The sequence below is a fragment of the Mirounga leonina genome, unplaced genomic scaffold (genome assembly GCF_011800145.1).
Source record: "Mirounga leonina isolate KUSES-001 unplaced genomic scaffold, KU_Mleo_1.0 Mir_125, whole genome shotgun sequence".
In the NCBI taxonomy this organism is placed as follows: domain Eukaryota; kingdom Metazoa; phylum Chordata; class Mammalia; order Carnivora; family Phocidae; genus Mirounga; species Mirounga leonina.
This window is the reverse complement of record NW_023270305.1, coordinates 527,094-538,327: the sequence shown is the minus strand read 5'-3', so window position 1 is coordinate 538,327 and position 11,234 is coordinate 527,094. Positions and strand designations below refer to the sequence as shown.

Genomic DNA, 11,234 nt, shown 5'->3' with positions numbered 1-11,234 from the left:
ATGGGGAGGATGGTGGCGATGATGGGGAGGATGGTGGTGATGATGGGGAGGAGGATGGTGATGATAGTGATGATGGTGAGGAGGAGGGGGATGGTGATGGCGGTGTTGATGGGGAGGATGGTGGTGATGATGGGGAGGAGGATGGTGATGATGGGGAGGAGGATGGTGATGATAGTGATGATGGTGAGGAGGAGGGGGATGGTGATGGTGGTGATGATGGGGAGGAGGATGGGGATGGCGGTGTTGATGGGGAGGATGGTGGCGATGATGGGGAGGATGGTGGTGATGATGGGGAGGAGGATGGTGATGATAGTGATGATGGTGAGGAGGAGGGGGAGGAGGATGGTGGTGTTGATGGGGAGGATGGTGGTGATGACAGTGACGGTGGTGATGACGGGGACAGTGATGGTCAGAATGATAATGTGGGAAGCCAGCATGTGGCCCAGCACAAAGCACAGGGGAAAGGAGCAATGGGCCGCAGTGAGATCTTCACGCTGCTTGCGGTGGCCTGGCCGAGAAGACCTGGAATTCCTCACCCATGCTATAACTCCCCTCCCCCTACCTCCTCCAATGATAGCGAAAATCATTCCCAAATGCATAAGCTTTCACTTTATAGCTAGCTCTGAAAACAATCAGCCAGGCCATTTTGTTTTGAGGGCAGATAATAGCATATCACCAAGAACATATGCCAATAAAAGCAGCAATTCTTTATCCCATCTTCAGAGAGAAAGAAGAGGGACAAACACTCCCCAGAGAATAAGAATGGATCCTAAGTGCCAAAGGTCCAGCATGAAAGAAGGCCAAGCCTCGACATCTGTCCGAGGCCTCTTCGTACCTTCACTTACTGAAACGAAAGACACCCAAAGAAGGCAAAGCAACCACCATATTTTGTCTCCCACCCTTGGAAGCTGAGCCAGACTGTCCAGGCTGCGTCACCAAGCATGGGATTGGCACTGCATGACTGAGGATTTTTAATAAAGCCTTATTCCTGCCACTGCCCCCCCACGCTTTGGAGAGGGCTGAGAGAGAGAGAGAGCGCGCACCACCAGTCCTGCCCACCCACAGCCCTGCCTTGGGCCCACGGTTGGGGCATAGGCTTTTCTAGACATCCCACGCTCATTCTGGCAGGAGTGACTCTCCAGCCCCACATGTAAATTCAGAAAATTGTACGATGTTGGAAATGATTCATTTTTAAACCCAGGTGATTGATTTTGAGAGGTTCTCACTTCCCTCCAAAAATGGATTGTAGCACAGCAAAGAGAAAGGATGGGAGTGACAGGGAAGGGTGGGGAGCTGTCGTCAATTCTGCTTTCTGGAAATGTCTGTTAAATGCACAGGAAGGAAGCAGAGACTTGAGCATTTTGCTGCTGGAGGGGGAAAACAGTGCTATGATCCGTATACACCACTGCAGAGAATCGTAATCCTGCCGGTGTTCCCCAGAGTCCCCGGGCCCATTAGCACACAAGCCAACTCAATAAAGGCTTCCGGGCCCCCTGGGAGACAGGGGATCAAGAGGTCAGGGCCTCACTGAGTCTGAGAAATAACCTACCTAGATCTGAAGAATGACCTAACCTAGATCTCTTTGTCACCACGGCTGTGTCAGCGACCCTCACAGAGGCTTCTGAGAAGACATGAGCTGGACAATCCAAAATGGCAGCTCCCTAACCTCCAAGTCATGGCCCCCACCAGCTCCCTTCTAGGAGCCTTCACACACATTCACAGGCTCTCACATCAAATGCTTCGCTACTACAGGGTGGGTCAAAAGATGCCTAATAAACCTGAATATGAAAAGAAATCCTTAGCGGCAGAGGAGGCACACCACCCAAGAACGTTTAAATAGCAACAACAGGGCGCCTGGGTGGCTCAGTCTGTTGAGCGACTGCCTTCGGCTCAGGTCATGATCCTGGAGTCCCAGGATCGAGTCCCACATCGGGCTCCCTGCTCGGCAGGGAGTCTGCTTCTCCCTCTGACCCTCCCCCCTCTCATGCTCTCTCTCTATCTCATTCTCTCTTAAATAAATAAATAAAATCTTAAATAGCAACAACGGCCACCACTTAGCACAGACATGTGACCAGCCCAAGACTCCACGGCTCTAGGTCCACGTTCCATGTGATAGTCCAACGTGGCCCCGGAACCCCTTCATAAACGTGAGCAAACTCGGGCTCAGAAAGTGTCACCCAGCTAATAAATGACAGAGCAGAGCCTGACTCAAACCCAGGTCTGCTGGACCCCAACATCTGCAATCTTCCGAAAGAAACAAGACACTCTTGCTGTCGACCAAGAAAGTTCTCCGCCTCGGTGGGAGACAGAGACCATTTGTGTTTTCTGTTTGGTTTTGTTTTTCACCTCTACAGGAGTGTTTCTTTTTTGTTGTTCTTGTTGTTTTTTTTTTAATTTTATTAGTTAACAGACAGTGGAGAGAGACCACTTGTGACCTGGTGGTCAGACCCAGATCTACCTGCCTATGCTGCGTATACAATTTCTGTGACTCAATTTGCAATCTGTAAAATGGGGTCTCCTCCTCTGCTTTTCCTTGAAGAACAAAAATAACCCAAGAAGGGAAGTTCTGAAATGCACAAGCCAGGCAAGTGCACTCCCCTCCCGGGGCCTCTGTCTGTCTACCTCCCAGGAGACCTCTCTGCTCCCACGCACACTTACGTCACTCCTACATGGTCAGCTGTGGGCCAAGTACTGGGGCAAATGAAGACGTGCCATATTCCGCCCGTGCCCTACAAGGAATTTCCATGGCTCGGAGGCCATACAAGAAAAACTGAACATTACTCTGAGAAAAGCCCCAGAAGGGCAGATCCCGACTACCAAATGGGTAGGAGAGAACGAACCCTGGCTTAATTCTTATAAGGTTCTTCTACTTCTTGCCCACGGCTTGGCTGAGTTGGTGTGCTCTGGGCATCCTGGATTTTTTCGTTTAAAAAATTAGTTTGGGGGCGCCTGGGTGGCTCAGTCGTTAAGCGTCTGCCTTCGGCTCAGGTCATGGTCCCAGGGTCCTGGGATCGAGCCCCGCATCGGGCTCCCTGCTCGGCGGGAAGCCTGCTTCTCCCTCTCCTACTCCCCCTGCTTGTGTTCCCTCTCTCTCTGTCTCTATGTCAAATAAATAAAACTAAAAAAAAAAAAAAATTAGTTTGATCCCTTTTGCCTCACTCTGTACTTTAAATTCGAACCCCCTGCTGGATACTCAGGAGCTGACTGACGAGAGAAATGGGGGGAAGCAACTTCACTGAGCGCAGCCAACAGGCCCTATAGGTACCCCAGGCGCCCAGCGCTGCGCTAGGGGAGGAATGGGGGCCAGAAGGATGCAGTCACTGCGTCAAAGAGCTGGCCAGCCCTCAGGCAGGCAAGCACCCAGCCTCTTTGATCAGCCTGAGGGAGCAATCAATTCTCACTGGAAAACTCCAGGAAAGCCTCAAGGAGGAGGCCCTGGAGCCAAATCTACAAATGAGAGTCGGGAAGAAAAGGCAAATCTAGAGACAGAAAGCCCATTAGTGGTTGCCTTGGGGTGGGGGCGGGGACAAAGAGTGACAATAAATGGGCCGGAGGGAGCTTTCTGGGGTGATGCAAAGGTTCTAAAACTGGATTGTGGTGACAGTTGCACAATTCTGTAAATTTACTGAAAAGTACTGGATTGTGCATTTGAAATGGGTACACTCCACGGTATATAAATAATATCTCAATAAAGCTGTTAGTTAAAAAGATTTTTTTTCCAAGGATGAGTAGGAGTTTAGCAGATAAAGAAGTCTGGATGGGAAAGAAGAAAGGCAGGTGCTGTGGCAACCCGGCTACCCTGACCCTCCTAGTCCCACCTCCCCCCAGACACCTGCACCCCTCCCAGCACAGCTGAGAAGGTTAGTTCCCAGAGAAGGTTAGTTCCCTGCCCGCCCTAGCCCAGGGGGAGGAGCTTCCCTGGAGCACTTGTCAAGCTCTGAGGGCTCCTCGGAGGGTCTCCCCAGTCCCCAGCCCAAGCTGGGCTCCGGCAGGGAGGAAGCCTGTGTCGGGCTTTCAGAGTCCTGCTTGGAGCAAGGCGCGCAGCAGGTGTTCAGAAGAACACTTACTGGGCAAGAACATGAACTTGGGGCCGGGGGTGGCTGGGGGGCCAGAGTGCAGAGTGAGAGGACAAAATCTGTTTTCCATAGTAACCTGACGACAGCAATGACTCAAGTGGAAGCGGGGCTCCAGGATAAGGGATGAGAAAGCTCTGCTGTGTGGGAACAGGAGCCTTGGGGTCGTCGGAGAGGAGGGGCTAGGGCAACAGAGGACTGACCAATTCCGGATTTCTGGACAGACGAAGAAAGGGAAAGAGCCCAGAAACACTCCTGAGGTTTCTAGCTGGAATGAACAAGTAGGCGAGAGGCATTCATTACAACAGGTAGAGGGACCCGCTCGGGGGTGGAAGGAAGTTCTGGGCTCTGCTTTGATGTGGAGCAGCGTGGAGCCTGCACGCTGGGTCTGAGCATGGGGAGAGCTCAGGTTTGCTCACCTGCCAATGCACAGACGTGAGCCCAGGTGAAAGGAGAGCACTTAGACTGTGCCTGACTAAGGGACCTCCCTGGCCGAAAGAGGCTCGGGGAAGATTTGAGGCAGATACTGAGGCAATCAAGGGAGACTTCCATGAGAACCGTGCACCCCCCCGAAGCCTTCTTCCTGTCTGCAGAATCATGGCAGCTTTATCCACGGAGTACAAATTGAACTATCCTGAGTGTTTCTTAGCCAAGAGTCACAGACCCATCACTCGCTCCTCAGAAACTTCTCGTCGAGTGAGGCAGGTGGGACTGATGCCAGCACCCCGACCCGTCTCCTGGCTTGCTGCCAACCTGAGCTGCACCTCAAGAGCTGAAAAGCAACAGATATCCGGAAAACACAGCTGCTGGATTAGCAGGTGTGGGGCGCGCTTGGCTTATAAAGGTAAATGAAGGGGCGCCTGGGTGGCTCAGTCGGTTAAGCTTCTGCCTTCGGCTCAGGTCGTGATCTCGGGGTCCTAGGATCGAGCCCCGTATTGGGCTCCCTGCTCAGCGGGAAGCCTGCTTCTCCCTCTCCCTCTGCTCCTCACCCCCGCTCATGCGCACTTTCAGTCTCTCAAATAAATAAGTAAAATCTTTTAAAAAAAAAAAAAAAGGTAAATGAAAAGAGCCCCAAGAAGATATCTCTGCGCACCTGCAGCCAGCAGGGGAGGGCTGCAACAGGAGGAGCCTGGGATCTCTCCGAAAGTGTCTTTAGTTAGTCATGCCTCATAAATGCAGAGATATGAAGCTTTGCCTCTGAAATTCAATTATACTTGAAAGGACATGGCCAAGGCAGGGCTCTCTTAAAGGATTTACTGTGCTTTCCTGATGATAAAAAAAAAAAAATGTCTTTAGACTTGCACCTTGCTCATCAGTGCCTAAGAAATGTTCACCTGTCAAACCGTATTGATTAACGGAAGTTACATTAAAACCCACGCCACTAGATTCCAACCCTTTTTTTTTTTTTTGGTGGAAAGTGATTTGAAAGAAATATTTTTCCCCATGGTGCAAGAGTCACCGAGACAGCCCCTACCTAAGCCTGCTTTGCCATCTCCATATACCATTACCTGTCATTCCCTGATTAGAAACTCAACCCAAAGGGAAGAGGACAAGAAGGTTGTCCACATGAGATGCACAGACTTACGTGTGGGCATGAAAACACCAAAGAAACCCAATGAGACCGTGGGAGAATGGTGAATCCCACAGTAGAGAGAGCGCGATTAAGGTTTATAACTGCCCTCCTTCCACAAACACAATGACATCTGACAAACTAGCAAAATACTCATAATCCCCCATCAAGCCCGGGCTGGCGACTCACAAATTGGAAGCATTATCCCATAACAAACAAGCTTGGTTTAGGGCTTGCTGGCATGCTAAATTCTAACACAAACCTGATCCTGATCTAGATAAAATTTCAGCTGCAAAATAGCTTACTCTGTGTTGCCAAATAACTCTGGGGCTCCTTAGTAGTCTCCAGGATTAACACTGGTCCCTAAGTGACCTGGGCACTTTACCACTTATGAGTGGCTGGCTATACAAGGGCCCAGGACAAGCTGGGGGAAAGGACCACAGGCATAAGGGGGAGACAGACTGCCTAATACACAAACGCTTAATAGGGTATTTTTATGGGAAAAGGCAACCCTTGGAACTGTGCACATGGAGCCCCAAAGGCAGTGGGTCTGAGGCCCCTGGAAAGCACTACTGCTTTACCAGATCAAACTCCAGAGCAGCCCCAGGTAGAGAGAGAGCTCAGTAAGGAGGAGGCCCCGGATGGGGACTGTGCGTGAAGGCGAGTCCACTCCTTGTCACTCAACAGCTTGTATTTCTAATTCTGCACAGCCCAGTGGCCAAAACGGGGCATTAAGATAAAATTCTGAAGGAATTAGTCCAAGCTCCTTTATATCTCTTAGAGTTTCCCTCTAGAGGGCTTATTGGAAATGAATGGATCACCGGCTAGGGTTTGGGCAAATCTCTGTTCTTCTGGCGGTTTGACCTATTGTTTCTCCATAAGTCTGCGCTTCCAGGCATCTGATTCCCAATGCCAGGTGCCCCAAATTATTATCGCACGTTGACGTCTATTTTTCACCTTACAAAAAGCATCCAAGTGGAACCCAAAGGGAGCAGGCAAGGCTAAAAACGCACCACATCCCTCGGCAAGTGAGAGGCAGAGCCCCTGGGCCTTCCCTCCAGCACATTATCCAATAAAGCCTCAAGAGCTCAGTAATTACAGGCGCTCTCAAAAGTGAAACAGAAATAGATCTAGGGCCGACACACTGGTTTGCTTGAGACAGAGGGCTGGTTTTAAGCAGCAAAATACAAAACAGCCACCCCAATAACAAACAGCCCAGCTTTTGGTCTGTCTTCTGAGCTGAGAAAGCCAGCCTGATTTTTTTTTTTTTTCCTTCAGTATTATTCAATCTGATTATGGGGAAGAGAGTAGGATTGAGATGAAAAGCCCTTTTCTCCTCCAGGATATAAAATCATTTTATGCAACAGAAAAAGCAGGTTGCATTCTAAGTGTGCCCCTGACACCAAATCAGATGAAAACTTAGCTCATCCAAGTCCCCTGGCCTGCCATCACCACTGAGACCTCAGCATTCGGGGCTGGCAGAAGACAGACCAAGCAAGAGCTTTCTGCTCCCGTTTCATAAAAGCCTGCAAAGGATTCCAGCTTCCCTGAGCACACCCACCGGGAGCAGGTGATCCCGGGAAACACATCCCATACCTACGCACAGCCCAGCTGATGATCCCCATGGCCCCCGAGCCCATTCCATGCCGATGCTCCATTTTGAGAGCGTCATGCACCATGAGGTCGGCTGCTCCCTTCGTGAAAGGTTATTTGTTTTTCCGACTGGGAAGGGTCCTGAGAGGAAGAAAGAAACCACAGCGATGGAGGGAAGGAATCCCCAGCTCTGGCAGAAGGCAGCAGGGCAGCCGGGGCCAGCTGGCCCCGCCGGGTCTAGCAAGCGCTATGCTGCGGTTGGCAGGACTCTCCCTGAGAGTGAATCGTGGTTGGAGGGTGTGCACGTTCACTGCAGTTCAATGTTACGTAGTAGTAGGCTTCAAACTAAATATTTTAAAAATTAAGGGGCAGGACTAGGAGGAAGGATCCCACGCGCCCTCGGCCTCCTGCGTAAGGCTGATCCAAGAGAGCCGCGGTTGGATGGGTGGGGGGAGGGGTCGGAGGGTGTCCAACGCCGAGGCCCAAGGCAGCACTTGCGGTCCTGGCAAACACCCTCCTCTAGGGGGACTCGGTGTTGTCCGGGAGTAAAGGAGATGGCCTTCGGCTTGACCAGGCCCGGCCGGGATGCCCTGGGAGCCCGAGGTCCGTCTCTGCGGGGAGCGCCCCCTTCACGCCCTGGCTGTCAGACTCTGCAAGCCGCAAGCCCCGGGGACTAGGCACTTGTTGAACAAAAAGGCTCCCGACTCCAGCAGCCGCCCCAGTTGGCCAGGAGAGGGACCCCCAGCTCGGGCGCGGGAGCCTTCGCGGCTGGGCGCTGCGCGCTCCTGCACACTCGCGGCGGCGCCGCCCGGGAGGTGCGGCGAGCAGGCAGCGCACCCGGCAGCCTAAACTTTCTCGAATCTCGGTGCTTCGCAGTTAAGTTAGGGCCGTGAGAGAGGCACAAAACACGCGCGGGGGGGGGGGGGGGGGCAGGGGATGTAATAGCCCCACCACGACAAAGGGAAAAAAAGGATTAAAAAATGAGAGACACTAATTGACACTAATTCAATTAACTTAGCACCTACTATGTGCCAAGCACCAGGCCAAGAGCTATCTTTAGTGCGTTCTCATTTTAAATGTCACGGCAGACCCCTAGGGAGGAACTGTCCCCGTTTGATAGAGAAGCAAACCTCAACCAGAGAAGGTGGCGTGTCTGGCCCAGGTCGCAGTGCGGGTCACGGCGAGGCCAGGGCTCCTAACTCCGGAGCAGGGCTCTGTCCGTCGCCCCTCGGCCTAGTAAGGAGGGAGCAGATGGCCGCCGCGCCAGCCCCCAACCCTGGAGGAAGCGCACCTGCCACCCACGTGGGCCTCGCGGACCTGCCCCCCAGCGGGGCTAGCCCAGGCTGCCCCAGAGGCCCGCGCTAGCTCCTTTGGATCCCAGCTGTCCCCGGAGCCCCTGGAGCTCCGCACTGCGCCGGCCGGCGGGAGACAGAGGGCTCCGCACACAGGGCTGGACCGCCCACGCCCACCCGCCACCCGCCCCGCCACTCGTCCCCACCAGCAACTGCGCCCGGACACACAATTCCACAAACGCAACCCCAAAATGTGCACACCCACTGTACACACGGATCCCCACGAGGACACGCCATTCCAGGGACACACCACCGTCCTCGGTCACCCACAACTCCGCCACGCAAACACAGACACCCCCAACACACACACGCGCGCGCGCGCGCACACACACACACACACGCAGAGAGCCCGGTCGCAGCTCACACCGGTGCACACGCCCGCACTCTGCGCAGACAGCCCCCCGGTTGCCCTACCTGCTCCGGCGCAGGACGCGGTCCGCCGGCTTCCCGAGCCCAAGTTCGGCGCGGCTGGCGCTGGGGCGGGAGCGGGCCGCTGCCCGGGACTAGCGCGCCGAGGCCGGGAAGGGTGGCTAGGAGCGCGGGCCTCCGTGCGCCCGCAGCCTCCGCGCCGGCCCTGCGCTCATCGCCTCCCAGAAAAACAAAAGGAAGCCGGCAGCGAGGGAGGGAGCGAGCCGGAGGCGCCCGCCCGTCCACCGGTCCACCCGTCCGCCGCCTGCAGTCGCCGCGGCCCGCCTGCCAGCGCCGGGAAGGAAGGGACTCGAAGGCGGGACCCGGAGGCGGGGGCCGGGGGCGGGGCGTGCGGCCGGGGCTGGCGCTCAAGTTTCCTGCGGACCCGCCCCCGCAGGGCCACGCCCCACACTTAGCCCCGCCCACCTACCCTGCTTGGGTCGCGCCCCTGTCCCTAGCCACGCCCCTTGCTGGCCCTTCGGTGCCGGGCCTCCGAGCCTTCCAGCCGGGCCCCTCACTTGCTCCGTAGCGCACTCTCCGCCCAGTCTAGGCCCTGAGCGGGTCCCAGTCCCGGATGGATTTCGGCGCAGGAGCGAAGCCGAGCACCGGTTCCGCCTCCCTAACCCTTGGCCTCTGGCCTGCGGGTGTGGGAGAGGCGGGGAGGCGGCACCGGGAGGGGCCAGCTCCGCGCCCACTCCCCCGCCTCCCCAGTCCTCTGCAGGAAGTGAGGCCCGGGTGGCCCAGAAAGGGAAGAGGCCGGAGTCGCCCCAGGCCGTCTCCCAGGGCCCTCTGGCACCCTCACCGCCAGTCCCCTGAGCAGATACCACAGGCCTTCCCGCGCCTCCTTCTGGGAAGGAGCCGAGGACCGGGAGGAAGGACACCTGAGTTCCAGTTCTGGTTGCCTTTGCCAGTTCTGGGCGATTGGGGCAAGTCCCCGAGACTCCCGCGGGCTTGGTTTCCCCACCTATAAGATGGACGGGAGGAGGGGCAGGCTTCTTCGGGCCCCTCCCTCCCTGACTTGCTGTGGGTCTTTAGTCTCTGCTGAGGAAGGGACTTGGTGGACATCTCGGTCCCAGGGACAGGCGGCCTGGGAGTCAGGGAGAGACAAACCTGTGTTTCCCATAGACTTCCTCTGTCCCCCTCCGAACGCACCTGCCTGAGAGGGAAGGAAAACGGGACTGTGCTTCCCAGAGCCCCTCACCCCAGGAGCTCCTGAAAATCTGGGCCCTGGAAAAAGCAAATATATACACACACCCACCACTACCAGCACCACCCACCCCAAACATCCCCGAAGAAAGGTAACCACAGAAACAGCCCTGATTGTGGAGCTGGGCGATAGCGTTAGCCTGAGACAGACTGTCTTTCTGGCGTCTCTAGGGGAAAACTCAAATCTTCCTGCAAATCCTCCTCCCCAAAAACACCGGGAGTGAACTCCCACTGCACAGGAGGCTGCTGAGAGGAATGCTGGTGGGCGGCTTGGCAGGGGAATAGCTGGGCTGGCAGGCCAGGTGGTCTGAGAGCCCAGACCCCTCTCTCAGCAAGCAAATGGCAAAACCAACCCCGGAGGGAGTTAGTCTCCTAGGCAGCCCTGCTGTGGGGATTAAATGCAATAATGACTGTGAGCGTCAGCGGTATGGGGCTGAGGTGATGTCACACGGAGCGGCTCTGGTACCCAGGCCAGCATCTTTCCTTCTCAGCAGACCAGGGGCCAGGGTCACTGAGCAGCTTCCCTGTCGTCTGTCTGCACAGAGGGTGGGGTTACAGGGGACAAGCCCCCAGCCACGTGTCAAGCCCAGGCCCCTCGGCCTGGGTGACTGCAGATACTGGGTTAACTGGCGTAGGTTATGTTCTGCTGTGGTCACACATGAGACCCACCTCTCACTCAGGCTGCGGTCCGGTGCTAGGTCGGAGGGCACAGGGAAGACTCCTCACAGACGCTCAGGAACTCCAGCCTCTTCCATCTCGAGATTCTTCCTTCAGGGCTTCCCAGGACATGGCTGGCCCCTTGACTTCCAGCCAGCAACAAGGGAGGAGACAGTGCTGGGGGAGGAGGGGGGGTCAAAGAGGGGGGGAAAGGGGTCATTGGGAGCCAGGCCTGGAGGAGGCACACATCACATGGGTCCATATTTAGGGACCAGAATTAGTCACGTGGTGCTACCTGGCTGCAAGGGGTCCAGGAATTACAGCCTTCCTCTGGGCCCGGGGGAAAACCATCGTGTTGGTGAGCACGCCACAATG

General features: G+C 55.4%; 1 protein-coding gene across 1 annotated transcript in view; it reads right to left on the bottom strand.

The window, feature by feature from the left end:
- HPCAL1 (hippocalcin like 1) overlaps nt 1-9,297 on the bottom strand; it is a 109,342-nt gene extending 100,045 nt beyond the window's left edge. Inside the window, exon 1 of the mRNA XM_035000573.1 lies at nt 9,003-9,297. The gene's annotated coding sequence lies outside the window, so the exon portion shown is untranslated. The remainder of the gene's footprint in view (nt 1-9,002) is intronic.
- Nucleotides 9,298-11,234: the final 1,937 nt, after the last annotated feature.